The sequence below is a fragment of the Balaenoptera borealis genome, assembly GCF_965194805.1.
Source record: "Balaenoptera borealis genome assembly, chromosome: 2".
Lineage (NCBI taxonomy): Eukaryota > Metazoa > Chordata > Mammalia > Artiodactyla > Balaenopteridae > Balaenoptera > Balaenoptera borealis.
This window is the reverse complement of record NC_138867.1, coordinates 145,605,241-145,631,258: the sequence shown is the minus strand read 5'-3', so window position 1 is coordinate 145,631,258 and position 26,018 is coordinate 145,605,241. Positions and strand designations below refer to the sequence as shown.

Sequence of the window (26,018 nt, the reverse complement as noted above, 5' to 3'; positions counted from 1 at the left end):
TTTTTTAGTTTCCTCACCATGAAACATAGCTTAGTCACATGCATAACTGAATTGATTTTTTCTTTTGAATTTATCCTTGGCTTTTGGTCACAATGAAGGTTGCTTGCAGAGCAGATGGCACAGACCATTTTTTCTGTCTGTTGCAAATGGTCTGTTCAATCAACCATCAGCAACCCCTCAGCCGCTGGTCAGTCGGCCTGAGTCAACCAGAGAGTGATGTGTTTGGTTCCGAGGGTAGACAGGGTCTATTGCCTCATAGCTTAGATAACATTTTTCCTCCAAGGGTCAGGTCAGACTCTTCTGTCTGACGTCATAACTCCCAGGCAAATGGCAGAAGTTCAGCATTATGGTAGTATTCTCAATGATCAGCCAGGAAGTCTCCAGAATCCGGCAGAATGAATTATGGTTCATTGAGTAAGATGTTTATCACCCTCTTCTTAGAAATAAATTCCCTTTGTTTTCATCAGAGAATCATGAACACTCAGAGCTAGAAGTGACTTTGGAGGTTATGTGTTTAAATGTTTTTGCAGCAAAGTCCATGGGGTGGACCTAATTTGTGTCTGCTGCCGGGACTCTGATGTAGGGATTCAGTCTGTATGAAGTCCCCATAGACCTTCTAGGAGAGCCAGTGAGGAAATATGTTGGAGCTGACTGTTTGCTCTAGGCTAAAATTCATGAACCAAGATGGGGAACAAAGGTTGGCCCTTAACTCTTGAACCAACTCTAAGTTTGAGTCCAGTTCTTAGATGGTCTGTCAAAGAAGGGGGATAATTCTGCATGCTACACTTTTTTGCATCTTGCCCTCTATCCTGGTCCCAAAGAAACCATTCCCAGATTCCCAAAAGAGAGGGCACAGTAAGAAACTGTATTTGTGAGTCAAAGGAATCATAACACCAGGCTGCAAGATACTGAGAGAGCATGGAAACTCTACTTAGGGGTATGACAAGAGTTTGGTGTTATGATTCTTAGAGTGGTAGAAGCATGACAAAAGCCAGGTCAGACTGGGAGAGGGGAGAAGGAGCAAGGGCCACTTGTGGGCTAGGTAGCCTGTGACTGCTTGAGCCATGCCACCCAAGACTTGGCTCAAGGGAAGAAGTAAATATGGTGACCTGGAGAGCCTGGAACCAGCAGTTGTACAAAGGAACCTTAGTGGACACTAAGGAGGTGGTCATGTGAACTGAGTTCATCCGTTTCCCTCTCCCATGACCTTGCAATCTCGGGAAAATTGGTTGACTTTCATTCATTCCAGCCATGGTGCCTTGACACTGTCAGTTTGGAGGACTCCTCAATACTCTCTCTCAATCTCTCTTTTAGGCTAGTTAGAGTAGGGCTCTGTTGATTGCAATTAAATTACCCTAACTGTTACAGGGTCCCTTTATGAATTAGCTAATTGCAAAATAGACAGAAACCTAAGAAGTGAGTTTGGCCTTTTAGGGGGCTTGAGCCCTAAAGCTACCACTTCATCACTATCCTGCTGCTTGAACACTGCCAAGCACAGCTGTATACCTGGGCTATCGGGCAATGGAAACGTGTCAGTAGTGAATGCCTCACACTTCGCTGCAGGAGGAAAACACAGATGGTTAGCTATCATGATACTTCTCCATGTCAAAAATCATTGCTTTCTTTCTTTTTCTTTCTTTTTTTTTAAATTTATTTTTATTTATTTATGGCTGTGTCGGGTCTTCGTTTCTGCGCGGGGGCTTTCTCTAGTTGTGGCAAGCGGGGGCCACTCTTCATCGCGGTGCGCGGGCCTCTCACTATTGCGGCCTCTCTTGTTGCGGAGCACAGGCTCCAGACGCGCAGGCTCAGTAGTTGTGGCTCACGGGCTTAGTTGCTCCGCGGCATGTGGGATCTTCCCAGACCAGGGCTCGAACCCGTGTCCCCTGCATTGGCAGGCAGATTCTCAACCACTGCACCACCAGGGAAGCCCCCTGCTTTCTTTCTTGTCTCAATATGACCTGTGCTGTGCCAACACAACCACACCTGTGCTGTGCCAACAGAGAGAGGGCTCTGGGAGTCAGCACAGCTGGAGCCAGCTCAGCTCAGACTCTAGCTAGCTGTGCGACCCTGAGCAAGTCATTCCCCTCTCTGCAGTCAGTTTACTCACCTATAAAAGAGTGAGATAACACACAGCAACCTAGCATAGAATATTAAGAAGAGCAGAATTTCTCTGGTTGCTGGAAAAATGCTGGTGGTCCAGGTGGTGGTGGTGGGTGGAAATCTGCCTGCCAGTTGTTCCTGTTTTACCTCCTTCTTTGGCTCTTGAGGAACCCTAGAGGTCCGAGAGACACAGTTTGATGACCACATGGCTAGATGATCACTAAGGGACTTTCCAGTCTATGAGTCAGTCAATTTTAATTTCCTTTACAAAACAGCCATATTTCCCTTTTCTCTAGCCCTTACCTAACCATAACCCTCACTACTCCATGTACACATACCTTCTCTATGAATACAGGGAAGAAGAAAATGGGCTGTTTATGTGGTTAGCACTTGCTGATTGGATCTTCTATATTACCAGAGATGGCCAAGATCACTGACAGGATCTAAGGCGCCACTAATAACTCCAGTAGAACATTCCCCTGCAGGTGGGAAGCTTGAGCCCTCTCCAGAGCACCTATGGCCACTGGTCAGGCTTTTCAGGGCCTCATGGCACTGAAGTAGAATTACAGAAGCACAAGAAGTTCTGAAAGGCCCCAGTCCCTAGAGCTCATGTTTGGACATCCTAAGGATAAAGTGCTTCTCCGAGAGCACCATAAGTCATTCAGACAAATTTATAATACTCATACTTAAAGGTGTACAAGAGATGCCAGCATTTCTAGTCACCCATACTCCTTTACCAAAGAATCTTCCCTTCCTTCTGAACAAACCCTTTGAACCCTTGCTAAAGAGGTGCTGAAGGATGCATGTTTGTACTAGATGATCCCTCCTTCCTGCCTACTAGCTATTGTCGATTGGTCTAGGAGTAGCTACCTGACTCAAGTATGACCAATCGGTTCCTCTCTACCGGAACACAGAGCCCCTGTTACTTAATGCTGATGGACATGGAGCTGTATGGGACTACGGTTATGGGACAGCCACCATGTTGGGCCATGAGCAATAGTGGAAACCAGCATGTCAAGAAGTGTACATAGTAGACACATGAAGTGAAGGTAGAGATCAGAGAACAGAAGGAAGTGGGGGTAGTGGTGGTGGTGGGGCTTTCTGAAATTGTTCTCATTCTACAAGTCCCTTTAATTCCTCCACATTTAGCTTACTTTAGAATCCCTTGGATGCTTCCTTTAAACCTGAATTTTCACTTGAACTAGCTACAATAGGCTCTTTTCCTGGCAACCAGGAAATCCTTAATTAAGACAAAAGACTTAAGGAAACAAGTCATGGCACCATCTACCGTGAAAAGGCTTGTTTACCTCTCTCTCTTTTTTAAGAATGAATTTATTGGATTCTTCAATATACGCAAATCAATGTGATACACCATATTAACAAATTGAAGAATAAAAACCATATGATCATCTCAATAGATGCAGAAAAAGCTTTTGACAAAATTCAACACTCATTTATGATAAAAACTCTCCAGAAAGTGGGCACAGAGGGAACCTACCTCAACATAATAAAGGCCATATACGACAAACCCACAGCAAACATCATTCTCAAGGGTGAAAAACTGAAAGCATTTCCTCTAAGATCAGGAACAAGACAAGGATGTCCACTCTCACCACTATTATTCAATATAGTTTTGGAAGTCCTAGCCATGGCAGTCAGAGAAGAAAAAGAAATAAAAGGAATCCAAATTGGAAAAGAAGAAGTAAAACTGTCACTGTTTGCAGATGACATGATACTATACATAGAGAATCCTAAAGATGCTGCCAGAAAACTACTAGAGCTAATCAATGAATTTGGTAAAGTTGCAGGATACAAAATTAATGCACAGAAATCTCTCGCATTCCTATACACTAATGATGAAAAATCTGAAAGAGAAATTAAGGAAACACTCCCATTTACCATTGCAACAAAAAGAATAAAATACCTAGGAATAAACCTACCTAGGGAGACAAAAAACCTGTATGCAGAAAACTATAAGACACTGATGTACGAAATTAAAGATGATACCAACAGATGGAGAGATATACCATGTTCTTGGATTGGAAGAATCAATATTGTGAAAATGACTATACTACCCAAAGCAATCTACAGATTCAATGCAATCCCTATCAAATTACCAATGGCAGTTTTTACAGAACTAGAACAAAAAAATCTTAAAATTTGTATGGGGACACAAAAGACCCCAAATAGCCAAAGTGGTCTTGAGGGAAAAAAACGGAGCTGGAGGAATCAAGACTCCCTGACTTCAGACTATACTACAAAGCTACAGTGATCAAGACAATATGGTACTGGCACAAAAACAGAAATATAGATCAATGGAACAGGACAGAAAGCCCAGAGATAAACCCAGGCACCTATGGTCAACTAATCTATGGCAAAGGAGGCAAGGATATACAATGGAGAAAAGACAGTCTCTTTAATAAGTGGTGCTGGGAAAACTGGACAGCTACATGTAAAAGAATGAAATTAGAACACTCCCTAATACCATACACAAAAATAAACTCAAAATGGATTAGAGACCTAAATGTAAGACTGGACACTATAAAACTCTTAGAGGAAAACATAGGCAGAACACTCTTTGACATAAATCACAGCAAGATCTTTTTTGATCCACCTCCTAGAGTAATGGAAATAAAAACAAAAATAAACAAATAGGACCTAATGAAACTTCAAAGCTTTTGCACAGCAAAGGAAACTACACACAAGACGAAAAGACAATCCTCAAAATGGGAGAAAATATTTGCAAATGAATCAACAGACAAAGAATTAATCTCCAAAATATACAAACAGCTCATGCAGCTCAATATTAAAGAAACAAACAACCCAATCCAAAAATGGGCAGAAGACCTAAATACACATTTCTCCAAAGAAGATATACAGATGGCCAAGAAGCACATGAAAAGCTGCTCAACATCACTAATTGTTAGAGAAATGCAAATCAAAACTACCATGAGGTATCACCTCACACCAGTTAGAATGGGCATCATCAGGAAATCAACAAACAACAAATGCTGGAGAGGGTGTGGAGAAAAGGGAACACTCTTGCACTGTTGGTGGGAATGTAAATTGATGCAGCCACTATGGAGAACAGTATGGAGGTTCCTTAAAAAACTAAAAATAGAACTACCATATGACCCAGCAATCCCACTACTGGGCATATACCCAGAGAAAACCATAATTCAAAAAGGCACATGCATCCCAACGTTCACTGCAGCACTATTTACAATAGCTAGGACATGGACGCAACCTAAATGCCCATCGACAGATGAATGGATAAAGAAGATGTGGTACATATATACAATGGAATATTACTCAGCCATAAAAAGGAACGAAACTGGGTCATTTGTAGAGACGTGGATGGATCTAGAGACTGTCATACAGAGTGAAGTAAGTCAGAAAGAGAAAAACAGATATCGCATACTAACGCATATATGTGGAACCTAGAAAAATGGTACAGATGAACCGGTTTGCAGGGCAGAAACTGAGACACAGATGTAGAGAACAAACGTATGGACACCAAGGGGGGAAAGCAGCGGGGGGTGGTGGTGGTGGTGGTGGGATGAACTGGGAGATTAGGATTGACATGTATACACTAATATGTATAAAACGGATAACGAATAAGAACCTGCTGTATAAAAAAATAAATAAAAGAAAATTCAAAAAAAAAAGAAAGAATAAAGCTGCTATAATCATCAAAAAAAAAAAAAAGAATTTATTTATTTATTTATTTATTTTGGCCGCAGCATGCGGGATCCTAGTTCCCCAACCAGGGATTTAACCTGCACCCCCTGTACTGGAAGCGTGGAGTCTTAACCACTGGACCGCAAGGGAAGTCCCTTGTTTATCTCTTTATTCACTCAGCTGATATTTACCTAACCAAAATGTGCCAGCACTGTAGATACCAGCATGAAGGATACAGTGATGAACAACATTTAGGGATTCGAAATTATTTCAAGTGTGGAATGGTTGAAGGGTTTAGTTTGGTAAGGAAACAGCATGACGGCTGTCATCCTTTATTTGAAGGGAAGTGACAGGAAAAGGAATTAGACTTTGTTAGCCCCAGAGGGCATAAGAGTTGACGAGCAGAAATGAGAAGGCGGGACTCAACATAGGAGAGAACTTTCCAGCAGTTTGGCACTATCTATAGATAGAACAGTTTGCCTTGAAAGTTGAGTTTCTCTTATCAAGGGGCCAAATGACCAGTTTTCAGGGATTTTTGTAGGGTTGATGCAAACATTATATGAAGGTTTAGATGAGATGACCTCTAAGATTCTGCCCCAAAGCTCTAGGTTCTAATTTTACCTTGGCCCTTTATGGTCTTCGTGATTTCAGGTAAGTTATTTAACTTCTCTGAGGCTGTTTTCTCATCTGTGAGATGTTGTGAGAAATAAACGATGCAGCACTTAGTAAAGACCTGGTACAGAGAAGGAACTCGGTAATTGAGTGTTTTCTTGATTCTTCTCTGCTGCAGGTGAGGCTTTTCTTTTCTTGAAATGCTGCTTTCTCAACTGCCACTGCCAATTCAGGGATTTGATTTGCTTTAAGCAGCTGTAGTCCTTGAAGATGAAATAGCTTGTGTCTTATTCTCCTTGCTTAGCATAGGGCTGTGCACAAAGAAGGGCCTTAATAAATACTAGTAGATGCGATCTAATATGGAGTCTTAGCTAACAATCTTTATGGCAAAATTTATGTAAGAATGCATGTCCCCTCTGTCCTTTAAAATTAAATATCGAGTCACAAATAGATGCAGTATACACACAGAATTCCATGCACAGATATGCATGCATGCACCCAGACTGCACCTAAGTAAATGCACATGGCATGCAGACAAGCATGGCCATGCACACCCACTCGCGCAGACAGGCACAGACTTTCACTTCCCCCTCCCTGTAATCAAGAAGATGGAAGAAGAATCTGCCTGTGGGATGAGTCACAGAGGCGATGGGGATAAAGGGCAGGATTCAGCATCCCTGGGGAATCTTTATTTATAGCCCTGGCTGCTGGAGAGGGGGTTGAAATCATTCCTAAGGAGCTTCAGTGATGGAGAGTGATAAGATAACCAAGAGATGTCATTCCCACCATCGTGCTCTCTTAGAAGCAGGCGCCTGTTGCTGCCGGAGCCCAGAGAAGTGCTGTGTCACTCCAGGGTTGCGGTCCACAGGGAGGAGTTGAGCTGACTGTGTGCTAGCTGGTCCATCGGCAGCCACTGGGCCCCTTTCCCTGGTGCACAGACAATCTCTGTGCTAATCTGGGCAAATCCTCCCAGCTCCAAACAAACAGAAACCTCTCTGGGCCTGCAGAGGCCACTGATCACAGAGGATGCAGTTTAATCCACTGACCCAGTGGTCCTGCCTCTGTCAACAGTGTGGTTTCTGTAATGAGCAGAGCAAGCTCATGCGGCAAATGCAACAGCAGGCTCAACCTGCCCTCCCAAGGGCCAGGGCAGGATAGGGAGAGGCAGCTGGCTCTTTGCCAGGCTTTGAGGGACACTGGAAAGTCCAGTGGGAGGGGTGGGCAGTGAGTTCTTTGAATGCAGACTCTGTCTCATCTCCTGTTGCACCTGAGGCACCCAGCACACTGCCTGACATACAGGCAGTACCTAGAAGATCTTAGTTGACAGCTGGATACATGCATGATCTCTTTAATTTCCTGGTATATGAGGATGCCAGTTAGGGTTCTTAGGTAAGATGCATGCTAGAGAGGAAAGAACATTTTCTAGGGAGTCAGGAAGACCAGGGCTCCAATCCTGCCTCTTCTGCTAGAAGACCTTGGGCAGGTCACCTAATCTCTTCAAGCCTCAGTTTGCTCACCTGTAAAATGGTAACTCACTGATACCTACTATGTTTTGGGGGCTATGCTAAGGATAAGAGATGGTACAAGTAAGTTACTTAATTATATACTACCTGAGAGGGATGGATATGAAGGTACTATCAGCCAATAACACTTCAGTTGAATTAATTGGTCACATTAATTAATTGGTCCTGGAAGGGAACAGGGACCCCAAGGCTGTCTGGGACTGTTTGTTCTATTGGCCCCTTACTTCTAAGCCCTTCTGCATGGCCTGCAGCCCTGCTCTGAGTGTGGGTCCTCCTTTTAGCTCTCATGGTTCTCAGTTGGCTTTGGTGTGAGCCTGGACCGTTGTTCCTAGCTGAGGCGGGCGATCCCTTGGACTGGATACCTGTTGTCCAGTGCAGGCCCTGTGTTCTTTCCTCACATGCTCCTCCTCTTGGCCCCTGACCGTCACATTGCCTTCTGGCCCTGAATGTGGCATAGGTAAGAGCTGCTGCTCATCTTTGACATCTTGATTCAAGTGGCTCCTTTTGGGCTTGCTGGTCCTGACCTCCCTGACATGTCAGGGTTGGCTGAGACTGGCCTGGTGCTTGGTCTTGCCAGTTTCCACCTCTGATTCTCAGGCCTAGTTCAGCCCTGGAGTCCTGACGGGACCAAGCTGAAGAGCCCTGAACCTGTTCTTCTAGGATACAGAGAACCAAACCTAGCATGAGCCTTGAAGTTTTTCCCGGGGGAAAGTCAGAGGGCAGGGGAGAGCAGGAAGTGAGTCTGGGGAGAGAAGGAAGAATCAGGAAGTGGAGGGCAGTCACAGTAATGGTAGAGTGCCCATCCTTATCCTTGAGATGAAGAGTAGTCAATCCAGCCATCATTAAAACACCACTGAAAGAATAACAGAGCGGTTACTAAAAGTCCATGCTTTTGAACCTGAGAGACCTGAGCTTGAGACCTGGCTCTGTCGCTTGCTAGATTGGGCAAGTTGCACCATCTTTCTGAGTTTTGGGTTTCTCACTTGTAAAACAGGGTCAGCAATGTACTTGTCTCCCAGGGCTGTTGAGAGCATTAAATGAGGCGCTGGATGTAAAGTGCTCAGCACGGTGCCTGGCATGCAGCAGGCAGTCAATAAAATGGTGGCTATGATGACAGACTTGTTCTTTGACCCCTGCACTGGTAGCTCTTCGGGGTCACTGGGAGGATCTGACGAGATCGTGGATTTGAACATGTTTAGGAGGCTGGAGAGCATGATGTCAATATAGAGTATTGAAATAATTATTTTAGTTCTCAGCTTTTGAAATTTGCTAACTGATGTGCTGTTGGACATGGATTGGGCACCTGGCAAACAGAGGGCATGAAGGACTCCCTCGACGAGGCTCCTATATGACATTGTAATCTGGTGCAGTGGGATGGAAAGGGCTTTGACGGGGTCCTCCTATTCTTACAGGACCTTCTGGGACCATCAGTGTTGCTCAGTCCTTCCAGCTTAGCACAGCGGTTTATAAGTGGGGAGAGCACATAGGACCAGGAGCTAAAGCTTTATTTGCTAACCATTTCCCAGAGCCTGTGACTCTGAGGCTGCCTGGGACTGAGTAAGCCAAGGAAGAAGTGACACGGGACCAGGCCACAAACACTGATTTACGACCTGAGGCTCCAATTCCAGAAGCCATATCATCAGTTCCTTTGGGAAAGAATTTTAACCAGATGAAATGCCCTTCCAGCTGCAGGACTGAGTCCCAGGCCTGCTCCCAAGGGCAATGCCTTTTTATGTACCCTCAGGGGGAAAAAAACCTGGAGAGCAAATTCTGGCATGCGGTCAGGATGGGAATCGACCCTTCCACTGGCCAGATGAATACCTGAAACAAAAGTGCCAGGCCCCTAATTGTGGAAAGGGGTGGTAGAGTTTATAGCAAGATGATCTTACTGTCAGGTGGGCAAAATGGAGCTCATAAGAAGGGGCAAATAGTCCTTTACTTTGTATTCCAGCCTTATCTTACCACCCTTATAGACACCACAGGGGCTGATTCTGCTCAGCCATATTTTAGGTCTTCCCCAGCATCCCAGGTGACATGGAGCCATTTTAGTAGAATCTTGGGATGTCCTGTGTGGCCACACCTTTCACAGGTGGTAGGTTTTACAAACAACTACATTCTCCCCTTCTTCCTTTTTAGTAGAACTGGGTGGGCAGCAATGTGCACAGTGGACCCCTCTGTTAGATGCAGGGATGAATCATGTTTGGTCTCACTCAAACATGATGATCCCATTCTCATTTGCTAACAATTGGCTTAGGGGTGGTCATGTGGTCCAGCTCCAGGCAATGGGGCCTGTGGCAAAGTCTTCTGGAATCTTCTGGAAAGATTTTTCTCTTTGATAAGAGAGAGACAAGAGAGGAGAAACTCTGGTCTCTCTTTTCTTTCTTTTCTATGTCATTGGGTGCAGATGTGGTGCTTGGAGCTGTGGTAGCCATCTTGTCACCATGAGGCAAAAGCAAAGAACACTTCAGAGAAGCTGACCCAGAGCCAGGAAATTGTTGATTCACTGATCTAAGACTGATCTAACTGCCAATTTGCCAATTTCTGTTAAAGCATTAGAAGTCCTTACTGTTTAAGCAAGTTTTACTCAGATATTTTGTTACATATATCCCAAAGCACTTTAACTAATACATCATGGATACATATTGTATAAATAGTACCTCTTCTCATTTGACCTTTTCTCTTTCCTCTCTCTTCCCTGCCTTAACCCAAGAGACTCAGACTTGGATGCCTGTAAGGGCCAGGGCATGGATATAGAAAGGTGAAACAGGCCCTGTGTAAGAGAAGCAAATTGGAGAGTGAGGGCTTCTTGTAAAGGGGCTGGTGTTGGTTAACCAGCTCTAGCTGGTAGTGGCCAATGCTAGCATGGCAATGTTAGCATGATGTGGTCAGATGGTTTTACTTTTCAAGAGAAATTGGAAAACCATAGTTTTATGTAGAATCTCACAATTTTATATGTGCATTTAAATTTTAAAGAAAGATACTGCATGGACTAAATGGACACATCTGAGAACTATGTATAATCTAGAGGTCACACATTTGTGAGCTGGCTTTAGCCCCAGAGTTCTGTCTCTTCCTTGGCTTGATCCCAAGTGTGGGCTGTCAGTTACTTCTTTCAAATTTTGCTGTTGGGTAGGGCTATGTTTGTGGGCTTGGGTGATATAGAGATGGGAGATAGAGGGATGGGGGAAGGGAGGGCAAAGGCCATAACTGTTGCCTGCCATCAAGGCAGGACATCTGCAAGACCACAAACCTTTACCCTGCAGGATAAACTTTCTCTTTTTATACTGCACGTGATTTTACTAAAAGGGTCACTGTCACTTTCTCCACTAAGTCCCATTAACAGAGGCCCCCTTCTCTTATCCATGCATCACTATGGTTCAGGCTCTAAGAATGGGAGTGAGGAGAATCTATCATACCAAACAGCCATGAGGCTAGGAAGTTGGATGCAACCTCCTAGGAAGTCACCATCCTATATGACTTCATTAGTGCTGTGGACACAAATTTTATCTGGGAGCAAGCCTCCTCAGTCCCATTTAGCCCAATAAGTGCCAGTGCTTTTCAGCAAAAGAAAAAAAAAATCCCATGGAAAATCCAAAGACATTGTCTGTAGAAAGAGGCTTGCATTGAAGCATCATTCCTCTTCCATGCTAAGAACATTTTGGCGGGCGGGGGGTAAGTTCAAACACATCCCCCTAGAGAAGGCTCTGGACATTTTAGACTCTTGCTAAACTAGCCTGGGGACTCTGCTCCCCCAGGGCAAGTTCAGAGTCCTTGGGTCCCTGCATGCCCCAGGAAGGTGGCTTAATTTAAATCTACAGGTTATAAAACTGGAAATCTTCATGTTTTCCTCTAGGTCATCAAATTAAAAAGTTTCCAGGGCACCTCTGTTGAAAGGCATCAGAGAAGAGCTAACACGGACTTCATGGAGTGCACTGTACACAGCCCAGTGATGCCCTTCGATGACAGGAGACGATGAGTCACCACCAGCTTCAGGGATTGAGAAGAAATGTCAATGAAGCCATGAATAATAGGTGCTGTACTGACACCTAAGAAGGTTAAGGGCAGGAATTAGTTGGCAGGGAAGAAAACAGTATGTGGGGGAGGCCCGCTACAGTCCTACAGAGCTTCTGTAGCTCATTGCCCTCTGATTGGATAGTCAAGAAAAAAGAGAATTTCTTTCACTTTATGGATTAAAGACCTAAATGTAAGGCCAGACACTATAAAACTCTTAGAGGAAAACATAGGCAGAACACTCTATGACATAAATCACAGAAAGATCCTTTTTGACCCACCTCCTAGAGAAATGGAAATAAAAACAAAAATAAACAAATGGGATCTAATGAAACTTAAAAGCTTTTGCACAGCAAAGGAAACCATAAACAAGACGAAAAGACAACCCTCAGAATGGGAGAAAATATTTGCAAACGAAGCAACTGACAAAGGATTAATCTCCAAAATTTACAAGCAGCTCATGCAGCTCAATATCAAAAAAACAAACAGCCCAATCCAAAAATGGGCAGAAGACCTAAATAGACATTTCTCCAAAGAAGACATACAGATTGCCAACAGACACATGAAAGAATGCTCAACATCATTAATCATTAGAGAAATGCAAATCAAAACTACAATGAGATATCACCCCACACCAGTCAGAATGGCCATCATCAAAAAATCTACCAACAATAAATGCAAGAGAGGGTGTGGAGAAAAGGGAACCCACTTTCATTGTTGGTGGGAATGTAAATTGATACAGCCACTATGGTGAACAGTATGGAGGTTCCTTAAAAAACTAAAAATAGGACTACCATATGACCCAGCAATCTCACTATTGGGCATATACCCTGAGAAAACCGTAATTCAAAAAGAGTCATGTACCACAATGTTCACTGCAGCTCTATTTACAATAGCCAGTACATGGAAGAAACCTAAGTATCCATCGACAGATGAATGGATAAAGAAGATGTGGCACATATATACAATGGAATATTACTCAGCCATAAGAAGAAACGAAATTGAGTTATTTGTAGTGAGGTGGATGGACCCAGAGTCTGTCATACAGAGTGAAGTAAGTCAGAAAGAGAAAAACAAATACCGTATGCTAACACATATATATGGAATCTAAAAAAAAAAACAACAAAAAGTGGTTCTGAAGAACCTAGGGGCAGGACAGGAATAAAGATGCAGACGTAGAGAATGGACTTGAGGACACGGGGAGGGAGATGGGTAAACTCGGACGAAGTGAGAGAGTGGCATGGACATATATACACTACCAAATGTAAAATATATAGCTAGTGGGAAGCAGTCGCATAAGACAGGGAGATCATCTCGGTGCTTTGTGACCGCCTAGAGGGGTGGGATAGGGAGGGTGGGAGGGAGACGCAAGAGGGAGGAGATATGGGGATATATGTATATGTATAGCTGATTTACTTTGTTATAAAGCAGAAACTAACACACCATTGTAAAGCGATTATACTCCAATAAAGGTGTTAAAAAAAAGAATTTCTTTCATTTTAAAGGAAAAACATGGGTGTGCTGGAGAGAGGAGTCCTTCTTCAAGGGCAAAGAGGCAGGCTTGATGTCTTCTAGAATCCCCTTCATCATGGCTGAGAGGGGTGGCAGTCAGAAATCAGTGAATTTAAGCACTTCTCCAAGTGTTCTGGGTGCTTCAGAAGGAATATTCTGCAGAAAGGCAGAGCCCAACCTTGAATACTTCCAGGTAGACCTTAACACGCAGAAGTGTTAAGGAACATTAGGATGGGTTTCAGTCCCTGCCTTCAAGACAGTAAGGGGTTCAGAAGACATTTCCTACCCTCTGCATAAGAAACAAGAGGTGAGGTTAAAGAGCTGGGGGCTGTGTTTACACAGTTCTGATCAAATGCTTTCCTGGTGATTCATTCTGGGTGGACCAGCAAAGGATGAACATCAAGAAAATGACCAAATTCCTCACCATCTGAGAGCATCTCCAGTTGCTTGTCAGTCTAAATTAATCAGAACAATTTCAGTGAGTGCAGCTTTAGAAGCCTGCAGAAAGTCTAAGAGGAAAGTAGGTGACACCACCCCTATTGCTTCCACTATAATGGATACTGCTGCACCATTGACTAGTATGTGTAGATTGAGGGGTTATGGGCAAAGGTGAGAACATTAATCACAACAGAGCCCATCACAGTTTGGGTTCTCTAGAAGCAGGTATTGAGACAGGGTTTGTTGTTAGGAACCAACACCTGTGGAAAGGAGAAGACTCAGGACTGGGCAGTGGGAGAAGTGGAACTGTGATGTACATTTGTGTTGTTCGGCCGCAGTGGGTCCAAAAGACCCAGCCTTTATCAGTTATTGGACATGGGCTGCCAGGGAAGGGCAGAGACTTGGGCAAGGTGGCTCTCTGAAGCTGAGACAGCTCTGCTTGAGCTGATAGCATTCACAGTAGCAGGCATGGCAAGTCCTTGCTTGAAGGGAGATCTGAGTGGTACATCTGTGTCCTTCACGAAATACAAATCTCAAACCCAGAGAAGCTCCTCTTCCAGATGTGATAGCCCTGAAACAGCCTCTCAGAACCCCAAGCTACCTCTTGACCAAGGCAGTTGGAAAAAGCAATTGAAATGCCCATGATGGCAGGGAAAGTAGAACACGGCAAGAACTCAGGTTTTGAATTCAGACAGACCTGGACTCATACACTTTTAGTAATACTTACTAGCTGTGTGACTCTGGGCAGTTAATAACCTTTGCTGAGCTCCATGACCTGCTCTGTAAAATGGAGATAATCATATGTGCTGGTCCTGGGCCTATGTGTCCTCAGATCCATGCCTTTCCCTCCCTCCTCTATTATGTGTCACAGGGAGCTGATTTCTGCAATCTGTTGTTCCCAGGCTCCTCTGTCAGCTGGCTTCTAGCTGGGTTTGGACAATGGTGGGAGATCTGGGTGCAAGAAGAAGGGGCTAGCCAGGGCATTTCTCCCACTCCCATCAGCTTCAGGTGGTGTCTCCTGCAGCAGCTGCGTCTCCCCAGAGGGAGCTTGTTCAACACTATCACACTTTCGGGGTGATGCGCATAGGTTTTAATAATGTTGATGAGGCAGTGCCTTAATAAAGATTATTTTAGTTAATTAACCATCAATCATGTAGAGGATGGGATATGGCAGGGGAATTTTGATTAGGACATGGAAATGCAGACACTGAAGTATGTTGAGGCTTCTTGAACTGCAGGGATCCCAATGAGTAATTAAAGTAAGGAGAGGAGGGTTGCAGGGTGTCAGATACTGGCAGTGAGGCAGAGGAGGGGACCCTACAGTACAGGTGTTTAAACAGTTGTTGAAGTCAGTGTTGCTAGCATCACAACTCTACAAAGAACTAAACCCTCAAAGACATTTGAAATCGGCATACAAAGCCTGTCAAAATGGAGCGTCAATCCACTTTTTTTTTTAACATCTTTATTGGAGTATAATTGCTTTACAATGGTGCGTTAGTTTCTGCTTTAGGACAAAGTGAATCAGCTATACATATACATATATCCCCACATCTCCTCCATCTTGCGTCTCCCTCCCACCCTCCCTATCCCACTCCTCTAGGTGGTCACAACGCACCAAGCTGACCTCCCTGTGCTATGCGGCTGCTTCCCACTAGCCATCTATTTTACATTTGGTAGTGTATATATGTCCATGCCACTCTCTCACTTCGTCCCAGCTTACCCTTCCCCCTCCCTGTGTCCTCAAGTCCATTCTCTACATTTGTGTCATTATTCCTGTCCTGCCCCTAGTTTCTTCATAATCATTTTTTGTGGAGAAAAGGGAACCCTCTTGCACTGTTGGTGGGAATGTAAATTTATACAGCCACTATGGAGTACAGTATGGAGGTTCCTTAAAAAACTAAAAATAGAACTACCATACGACCCAGCAATCCCACTACTGGGCATATACCCTGAGAAAACCGTAATTCAAAAAGAGTCATGTACCACAATGTTCATTGCAGCTCTATTTACAATAGCCAGGACATGGAAGCAACCTAAGTGTCCATCGACAGATGAATGGATAAAGAAGATGTGGCACATATATACAATGGAATATTACTCAGCCATAAGAAGAAATGAAATTGAACTATTTGCAGTGAGGTGGATGGACCTAGAGTCTGTCACACAGAGTGAAGTAAGTCAGAAAGAGAAAAACAAATACCGTATTCTAACACATATATATGGAATCAATCCACTTTTATTACTCTCTTTCTTGAACCTTGTAGTGGGTTGAGTGGTGGCCCCCAAAGATATGTCCAAGTTCTAGCCCCAGGTACCTATTCATGTAATCTCATCTGGAAATGAAGTCTTTGAAGATGCTAATTAAGGATCTCAAGGTGAGATTATCCTAGATTTAGAGTGAACCCTAAATCCAATGTCTTTTTTTTTTAATAAATAAATTTATTTATTTTATTTTTTTTGGCTGCGTTGGGTCTTTGTTGCTGCGTATGGGCTTTCTCTAGTTGCGGCAAGTGGGGGTTACCATTCATTGTGGTGAGCGGGCTTCTCATTGCCGTGGCTTCTCTTGTTGCGAAGCATGGGCTCTAGGCATGCGGGCTTCAGTAGTTGTGGCTCGTGGGCTCTAGAGCGAAGGCTCAGTAGTTGTGGCGCACAGGCTTAGTTGCTCCATGGCATGTGGGATCTTCCTGGACGAGGGCTCGAAAACGTGTCCCCTACATTGGCAGGCAGATTCTTAACCACTGCGCCACCAGGGAAGTCCCTCCAATGCCTTTTTAAGAAAAGGGAGAGAGAAGACTGAGACACAGAGACACAGGGAAGATGGCCACATGAAGACAGAGGCAGAGATGGGAGCTATGCTGCCACAAGCCAAGGAATGCCAGAGCTACCAGAGGCTGGAAGAGGCAAAGAAGGAAATCTCCCCTAGAGTCTCCAGAGGAAGTATGGTCCTGTTGACAACTTGATTTCAGACTTCTGCCTTCCAGAACTGTGAGAGAATAAATTCCTGTTGTTCCAAGCCACTCAGTTTGTGGTAGTTTGCTATGGCAGCCCTAGGAAACTAATACAGACCCCAACTTTCAGCTATATTGTGTAAGTAAGCTGTTTCCTGAAAGCACAACTCTTTGCTGACCTCAGGTCTTTGATTATGTTACATTGGACACACATCATTTCTATATAACGCATGCAAATCTAAGTATTTGGCAAAAAATAAGAGATAGGCTAATTGATAGATCGATAGAGAGAGGCAGAAAGTAAGAGTGAACTAATAGTTAAGCTACTGGGGCAGCTCTGCCCCTTTCCACACAGTAAGTGGTGAGTGCCACCCTGGAGGATGCAGGAGATGTGGCAATGACTGCTTCTCTGCTCTCCCGTGGACCCCACACTATGTGTGACCTCGGCATTTAAGAATTCATATTTTTCACCCAACATGTGTGTATGTATGTACGTATGTATGCATGTATGGATGGATGGATGGATAGACTGATCAGTTTATAGACCCAGAGAAAAATCATATGGGAACTAATAGGCAAAGCAAAGAGAGCTTGCTTACACTGACTAATGTGAGGCTTGATATACAAATTGGGACTCAGACGGATAAGTAACTTTATACCCTAGCATATAGCTGGTTTGCTTTCTTTGCTGACTTAAAATAAGGCCAGGCATTAGGGCACCCCTTTAAACTACTGGTGCTGGGATATGTCTCTATTACAATAGCTTCTCAAAGAACTCTTCCCTGCACCTCCCAGTCTAAACGAGTTCCCGTCTCTTCTGTCAAATGCTATCATAGCATCCTCTTTTTCCCCTTCATAGCAATTGTCATAGTTTGAAACTATGTATTTTTTGACTTTTTGTCTAATATCTTTTATACCCTACTGGATGACTTTACACTCAAGAAAGGTAGGATTCATGTCTGTTTTCTTAACCGTGGTGATTTAATGTCTAGCTCAATGCCTGACATATACTACTACTGCTACCAATGTTTGCTATTAATTGACTGTGTATTATGTGTCAGACACTGTTCAAAAGTGCTTTACACAAATTATCTCTTTTCATCTTTACAGCAACTCTATGAGCAGGAACTATTAGTATTCCCATCTTATAGATGAGGAAACTGAGATACAGAGAAGCTAACTTGCCCAAAGTCTCATAGCTAGGAAGTGGCAGAGTTGAGATTTAAATCCAGCCACGATGGTCCTAAAGTCAGGACCAGTCACTAAATACCTGCTGGATAAATGAATGAACCATGATAAATATGACTGTGTATGGTGCAACTTTGGGACTCAGAACTGGGAGGACATGTATACATCTTCTGGGCTAACCTCTTAGACCCTGTGGAAATGTCTCCTACAGCTACACTGAGAATTAGTTCTCCAGATCCTTCAGAAGCACATCTGGTAATGGGGACTCGCTAACTTTTCTAATTGGGCAACTCTCACTATTGGGATGCTCTTCCTTACACGAAGCTGAAATTCACCTCCATGGAACTTCTACCTGTGGATACTTGTTCTGCCCTCAGTAGTTTAAAAGAATTTTAGTCCCTCCCACATAGCTCTAATAGGAATTTCTAATTAGGTGACAGCTTCTGACCCAGCAATAGCTCCAGCTTCTGGCCAAACCATAGTGTGTTGGTATCTCTATTAAAGTGTGGTGTCCCTGTCTGGATACAAGGCTTCCCAGGCATGCTAAGTGCAGGGTGGGATTATTCATCTTTGTATTCCTGGGGATTAATGAGCTAGCTGCTTGTTGAATTGAAATAGAGTGACTTCATAATGGTAATAAAAATCCCTTTATTTTACAGTTGAAAAGTTACACAACACTTCTGCATGCTTGATTTCAGTTGATTTTCTATACAATATGACATTTGATCTCCATTACCTTTTTGATCAGAGGTTTAAGGATATTAGCGTTATAAGCAGTGTGAGAGGTACTCTGAGGTCCAGAGAGAATGAGTGGCTTGCTTAAGGTAAAACTAGTAATAAAATTAAGATTCCTTCTAAAATTGTACTTTCTGGAAGCTGTGTCCTCCAGCCTTATGATCTCCCATAAATCTGGTGGATTTCCCCAGCTCTGGTTCTTTTCAATATGTCAACTGCGCTCAAAATTGTATTGGCAATTAGCCTCCTGTCATTGGAGGTGTACAAACTGATAATCAGATGACTTTTGGGCAGGGATATTGTACCTACAGCAACAGTTGAGACATTTAATGAATATTGGTCTAAATGACCTTTCAGGTAATGTAATGTCCAGTCTTATACTTCTATGCCACCCACAGATGGCATAGGAGTCAGATAGAATTTTAGCCATAAAACTTTGAAGAGTTCTACCAACCAAATCATTTCTGAATATAGTAGCATTGCTTCTTACTCCCAGTTGGAGCCAAGATCATCATCCTTCAAGACTGAAACACTGCCAGAAACATACAGCTTTTTAACACTGATTACCAACTCCTTGTGGGAACTTCCCAAGACCATTTGTCCAAATCCTACTCATTTTTCATGCCTCCTTCATCTACTTCCATCTACTCTGACTAGTCTTTCTCAATCCTTTGAACTAGAATGAAACTTTCCCTCCCACATACCACCTTAGCGCTTTGTATCACTCCTGTAAAACTTATTCAAGTCTGCCTTATATTATGTATGTTTTCCTGTTTCATTCAGGAATCAGTATTGATTTATATTTTTGCCCTCCTTTTATTATTATTGTTAGCCGTATGCCAAGCCGAGCACTTTACATGTTTTGCCTTTTCTTTCTTTATTTCATTTACTCTTTGCAATGACCCTATGAGGTAAATGTTTATAACACCATCATTTTACAGATGAGGAAACTGAAGTTTGGACACTGTCATTTTCCTAAGATTACGTAGTAAGTTTACGCCAGAGATTAGCTTATGAGTTCTTGGAGGACAGAGCCATGATTCTTTATTCTCCCCGGTCCCCAGCATAGTGTTTTGTACACAGTAGGTGTTTAATGATTTTTCTTTCTGTTGCTTATTGCACAGACCCAGAAAACATCATACCACACTCAGGGTAGGGAAAGCATGTGGTGGAAGAGAATCAAAGCCAGGTGGATAGGCAGGGCATTGGATTGAGGTGAAAGCAAACCTTAGGTTTGCATTGAGAAACTATATTACAATAGGAACTCTCTGCCACCTTTCATCATGTGGCCACAGGAAATACTGAAAAAAAGGGCAGTGGTCTACAGTTTTGATTTTAGTCTTGGGTGGAATGAAAGGCAGGAAATTCTTATTATCTTAGCAGTTGGTCTGAGAATTCTTTCTAAGGAGAGATTCACCTTGCTAACCCTTGATAAATCCTCCTACAGTAGAAACTGGGACTCTGGATATATAGTATACTGTGCCTGAGCAAAGAGGAAGGACATATTTGTTGCTCTGGAAAGGGAGTGGGAAATATGAGAGAGGGAGAAAGGGGGGGTGGTAGAATCAGCAAGATGGTGAATCAGCTGTGCTGGGTCGTGCATGACATAACTACCCTCCATAACCGTCTGATGTTCAGTCAGTTCTTAGAAGCTTAGCAAATGGTTTGTGTAGATTTCTCTTGGAAAATGGGGAAAAGACTGTGCCTTGGGACATGGGAGTAGAATGGCGACAGTGAATTCAGTTATAAGATTCTCAGCATTAGGAAAAAGCCAAGATCTTGAGGATGGTTTAAGGCTTTCCCATGCTGTGGAACTGGGTGTTTAAGGCAATATCACTGAGATCTCAAAAGTTTTTTGGGGCAAGTGTCTGTCATTTGGTAACATAGCCACAAGTGGTCACATGACTAATTTGAATTCAACTGGACAAACAGTAAATAGACGGTTTTTGAGGACTAACCCAAAGCCAGGCACTGTGCCAGACTGGACATCTTCTCTGGACTAACTGGGAGAAACTGTAAACTTGACCTCTGGGAATGCTTCCCTCAGTTGTTCTGCTGAGAATTCTTTCTCAGTTCTGCTGGTCACGCATTGGTTCCTAAGGTAATTAACCCAGATTATTCTTCTAAGAGGCAGGACCTCAGTCTGGGAGCTTTCTTTCCCTCACTTTTTCCCATCAAAATGTGTCAATTTACAAAAAGCTATAGGACTTCTTTGAGAGTGTTCTGAACTTAGACTTGGGAGACCTAGGAGGAAATCTCTCTCCAGAACTTTCCAGCTGCTTGACTTAGGGCAAAGCATTTCACTTTTGGGAGTTGTATTCATTTTAACTTGTCTCCCTATAATGATTTTTACCTGTCTGTCACACAATATACTGTGAGTGGCTCAAAGGCAAGCAGTGTTATCTTGTCTCTATTCTTAGCACCCTAGAATAATGCTTGACAGTCAGTAATGTTTGTTGTAGAAATGAATTAATGGGGGGACTTCCCTGGTGGTCCAGTGGTTAAGACTCCATGCTCCCAATGCAAGGGGCCCAGGTTCGATCCCTGGTCAGGGAACTAGATCCCGCATGCCGCAACTAAGACCCGGTACAGCCAAATAAATAAATGAATTAAAAAAAATAAGAAATGAATTAATGAATGAGCACATACCTGTCCTTGCTACTTCTGTGAAGCTTGAATGAGTTAATGAATATGAAAGAGGTTAAAAAAACCCCATAATTTGCTTATTTATTAGACATCTCATCACAGCTAGCTGCCACATTTGAAATTATAAAACTAAGCCAGTTGACTTAAGGCATTAATATTTGAGAGTCAGCTTTATGGGTTACCTCTGCTGGGGGCTACTTGTGTCTTTGTATGTGGGTTTTGGGGAAGAGTATATTTTACAAAGGGAATTTAACTCCTAGTAATTTTTGAAAGCCATAATGGGCATACTGAAAAAGATTTTTTGGACTAAGAGGGGGCTTTCTTGGTTTCTTCAAACAGGAAGTAAAATCTGCCAGCTTCAATTGTCCCCACAAATGCCGCTACTACAGCATCTGTTCTAAGACTCCTGGAAAAATGCAGTACAGTTGTGACAGGCTATATCTTTAACTCAGTCTCCATTTAAAATGAAGCACAGGAAGCCCGAAACAAATGACCAAGCCACATAGCGACTGCGAGAATTAGTGATCATGGTGAGTTAAACGAACCATAGAAATTACGTTTTTCTTTGGGTTTCATGCAAAAACTTCTCCCATTTCATTTTAAGTTGCATGCTTTGCACAAGTGATTTTTTTTTTTTTTTCCGGAGCACCATGAATGATTTATGACGTTCTGACGCCGCATCCCACAAGATTACATAAGGAACAGAGAAAAACAAGAGATTGAGCCAAACTTAAAAAAAACCAAAAACAAACATTTAAAAAAAGTAGATTTCATCTTGGCTTCAGTCAGGTAACAGTGTTCTACTCACTGAAAGTGCCCGCTCATTCCAAAGCGCACCCCATTTATGCGAGGATCCCCTCAACTTCCTCTCACTGTGGCCAGCACACTACTGTCAACTTTATGTTTGGCCCCCAGCGATGTCCTGGAATGTCCAACTGCCCCGATTCCTCCCCTTCTTCCCCAAAGTGAACTCGGCAGTTGGATTGTATAAACGGCCTCATTAGTTCGGTTGATGATTCGACAAAAACACTGATGGGAGTAATATCTACCAGGCTTGTCATTTCCTTAATCATGAGCTAATAGAATTTTAGACTTGGCAGGGGCCTGGGACCATCTATTTCTACCTGTTGTGTGACAGATAAAGAAACTGATGACAAGAGAGCTGAAGTGACTTGCCTGAAGCCACACAGCGAGATTAGCTCAAGCAGGGTGTAACTCAACTTCAGGGTAGTGTAGTCTGTGTATATTTACCCAAAAACTTTTGTCTCCTTATTTAAGTTGTAACATTGGATATTATTTTCAAACTACAGGGAATTTAGAATTCCTGTTGCTGACGTGTTTATGAAGCCAGAGCCAGTCTAGGGAAGGTGGCAAGTGCTAGCAAAGCAAGGTCCTGTGTTGAGGGTTCCAGTACTGGGTAGCAGGCTGGGTGGGGTGAGGTGGCTCACCGGAGTGGTCAGAAGTGGCCAGATCATGGGGATGAGAGCTTGTTTGAAACCTGAGGTCTGGTCAGTGGGCCTCTATGCAGTATCTGGTTTGAAGGGTAGGTATAAGATGACAACCTGAAGGTGCGACCAATGTGAGGAGTCGAGGTGTGACAGAGGGCAAGACAGTTGAGATGAGTGGTCAGGGCGTGGGCTGTGATTGAGTAGTGGGGCCACCAGTGGTGGGACAGGGTCCAATCACGGGCTTAAGGGAGCAGGACTGAATCATGCCACTTCAAATTTAAAGGCAAGGACTGAAAACTCACTACCTTTACCTATGAGAAAAACAAATAAGTTATAGAACAGTGTGCAGACTATGACTCCACATATACATAAATCTGTCTAGACCAGTGGAATGGAGGGTACGATGTATTTTCCTGGTTAAGAGCACCACGGATTTAGGAGTCAAAAGTCTTAAATCTGCTTTTTGGCTCTGCCTGTTACCAGCTGTGTGATTCTGGGCAAGTCACTTAACCCCTCTATGCCTTAGATTTCCCAGCAATAGAATAAAACCTACTTTATCAATTTGCTGTCCTAAGATAATGTATATAAGACACTTAGCACAGTGTCTGGCACATAGTAAAGGTATAAAAAATGGTCCCTATGTATTTTTTTAGACTTGTTCTTTGGAATAAGGTAAACCTGGATTTGAAACCTAGCTCTGTCACTTGTTAGCTGTGTGCCCTTGGGCAGGTCATAAACTCTCTGAACCTCAGTTTCCAAACTGTAAAACGGGGATGATAAATGCCACATTGTGGGGATGTTGTGAGAATTACGTGAGGTAACATCGGGGGCTCAGCCCAATGGAGTCAAAGAAAAGTAGTACTAGGGGAATGGAAGCAGGAGGATGAAGTTAAAATGTTGGGTGACAGAGTCAGAGAAGTGAAAGGAAGAATGCTCACAAAAATGTTGACGGTGATTTTTATTTTCTTCTCTGTTAGTGTGTGTGCTGTTTGAAAAAAAAATTGTTTACAGTTAGACTGTTTTATTGAAAAGAAAAGAATGGCTAGTAAATAGTAAACTTCAAGTCAATAAAAATAAAAGCTACTGCTTGCTTTACAATGCTCTAGTGCTAATGATAAGTAGATAAAGCCAAAGAAAGACAAGCTTAGTCTGCAAAAGAGAAAGACTGATGTCTAGAGATTTCTCTCTTAGGTGGAAATCACTGTAGCTGTTTTGGATCAAAATAACCTCTTTTTTTCCAAATCACCTTATCAAGTTAAGTATTTTGCGGGTGTAGACATGATCATAGACAGTAGCAGAGGTATCCTGATTTTTAGTCAATTGGTGTACTGCATTGCGGAATTTTAGAACTGGAAATAATTTCAACCTTGCCATGAGGCAAGTTCTTGATGACTTTCTCCCTGGCTTAGGTCATGGGGAGGGGTCTAAGAACCCTCCAAGGAGGTGCTGCTGCAGTGGTATTCTCAATTGCTGCCAAATGCCACATATTCTCCATCACTCCTTTTAATTTTGAACTCTGAACTGCATCACCCGCCATCCAGTAACTTCACCTTCCATCAAGGATGCAGTCTGTTTAGAACTAATAAATGAATTCAATTTTGCAGGATGGAAAATTAATGTACAGAAATTATTAGAGAATAGTGTATTGCATTTCTATACACTAATAATGAAGTATCTGGAAGATAAATTTTTAAAAACCCCATTTACAATTGCATCAAAAAGAACAAAACACCTAGGAATAAATCTAACCAAAGAGGTAAAAGATTTATACTCTGAAAACTGTAAGACATTTATGAAAGAAACTGAAGATGATACAAACAAAAGGAAAGATACACCATGCTCATGGATTGGAAGAATTAATATTGTTAAAATGCCACACTACCCAAGGAAATCTACAGATTCAATGCAATCCTTATCAAAATACCAAAGGCATTTTTCACAGTACTACAACAAATAATTTAAAAATCTGTATGGAAACATGAAAGACCCTGAATGCCAAAGCAATCTTGAGAAAGAAGAACAGAGCTGGAGGTATCATGCACCCTGATTTCAAACTATGCAACAAAGCTACAGTAATCAAAACAGTATGGTACTGGCACAAAAAACAGATGCACTGATCAATGGAACAGAATAGACAGCCCAGAAATAAACCCATGCTTATATGGGCAATTAATCTATGACAAAGGCGACAAAAATATACAATGGGGAAAAGACAGCCTCTTCAATAAGTGGTGATGGGAAAACTGGACAGCTACATGCAAAAGAATCAAACCAGACTACTTTCTCACACCATATACAAAAATAAACTCAAAATGAATTAAAGACTTAAATGTAAGACCTGAAACCATAAGATTCCTAAAAGAAAACATAGGCAGGATGCTCTTTGACATCAGTCTTAGCAATATTTTTTTGGATCTGTCTCCTTAGTCAAGGGAAATGAAAGCAAAATAAGCAAATGGAACTACATCAAACTAAAAAGCTTTTGCACAGTGAAGGAAATGATCAACAAAATGAAAAGGCAGCTTACTGAATGGGAGAAGATATTTGCAAAATATATATCTGATAAGGGGTTAATATCCAAAATACATAAACAGCTTATACAACTCAACATCAAAAAAACAAACAACCTGATTAAAAATGGGCAGAGGAACTGAATAGACATTTTTCCGAAGAAGACATACAGATGACCAACAGACTCATGAAAAGATGCTTAACATCACTCATAATCAGGGAGATGCAAATCAAAACCATAATGAGATACAACTTCACACCTGTCAGAATGGCTATCATCAAAAAGACCACAAATAACAAGTGTGGGTGAGGATGTAGAGAAAAGAGAACCCCTGTGGTGGGATTATAAATTGGTGCAGTCACTACGGAAAACAGTATGAAGGTTCCTCAAAAAATTAAAAACAGAACTACCATATGATCCAGCAATTTCACTTCTGGGTATTTACCTGAAGAAAACAAAAACACTAATTCAAAAAAGATACATGCATGCCAATGTTCATAGCAGAATTATTTACAATAGCCAAGATATGGAAGCAACCTAAGTGTCCATCAATGGATGAATGGATACATACACACACATGCACACACACACACACACACACACACACACACACACACACACACACACACTGGAATATTACTTGGCCATAAAAAAGAAACCTTGC

At 42.6% G+C, this 26,018-nt stretch overlaps 1 protein-coding gene across 2 annotated transcripts in view; it reads right to left on the bottom strand.

The window, feature by feature from the left end:
• ADRA1B (adrenoceptor alpha 1B) overlaps positions 1-26,018 on the bottom strand; it is a 183,755-nt gene that overhangs the window by 116,429 nt on the left and 41,308 nt on the right. The gene's annotated exons all lie outside the window — the stretch shown is intronic.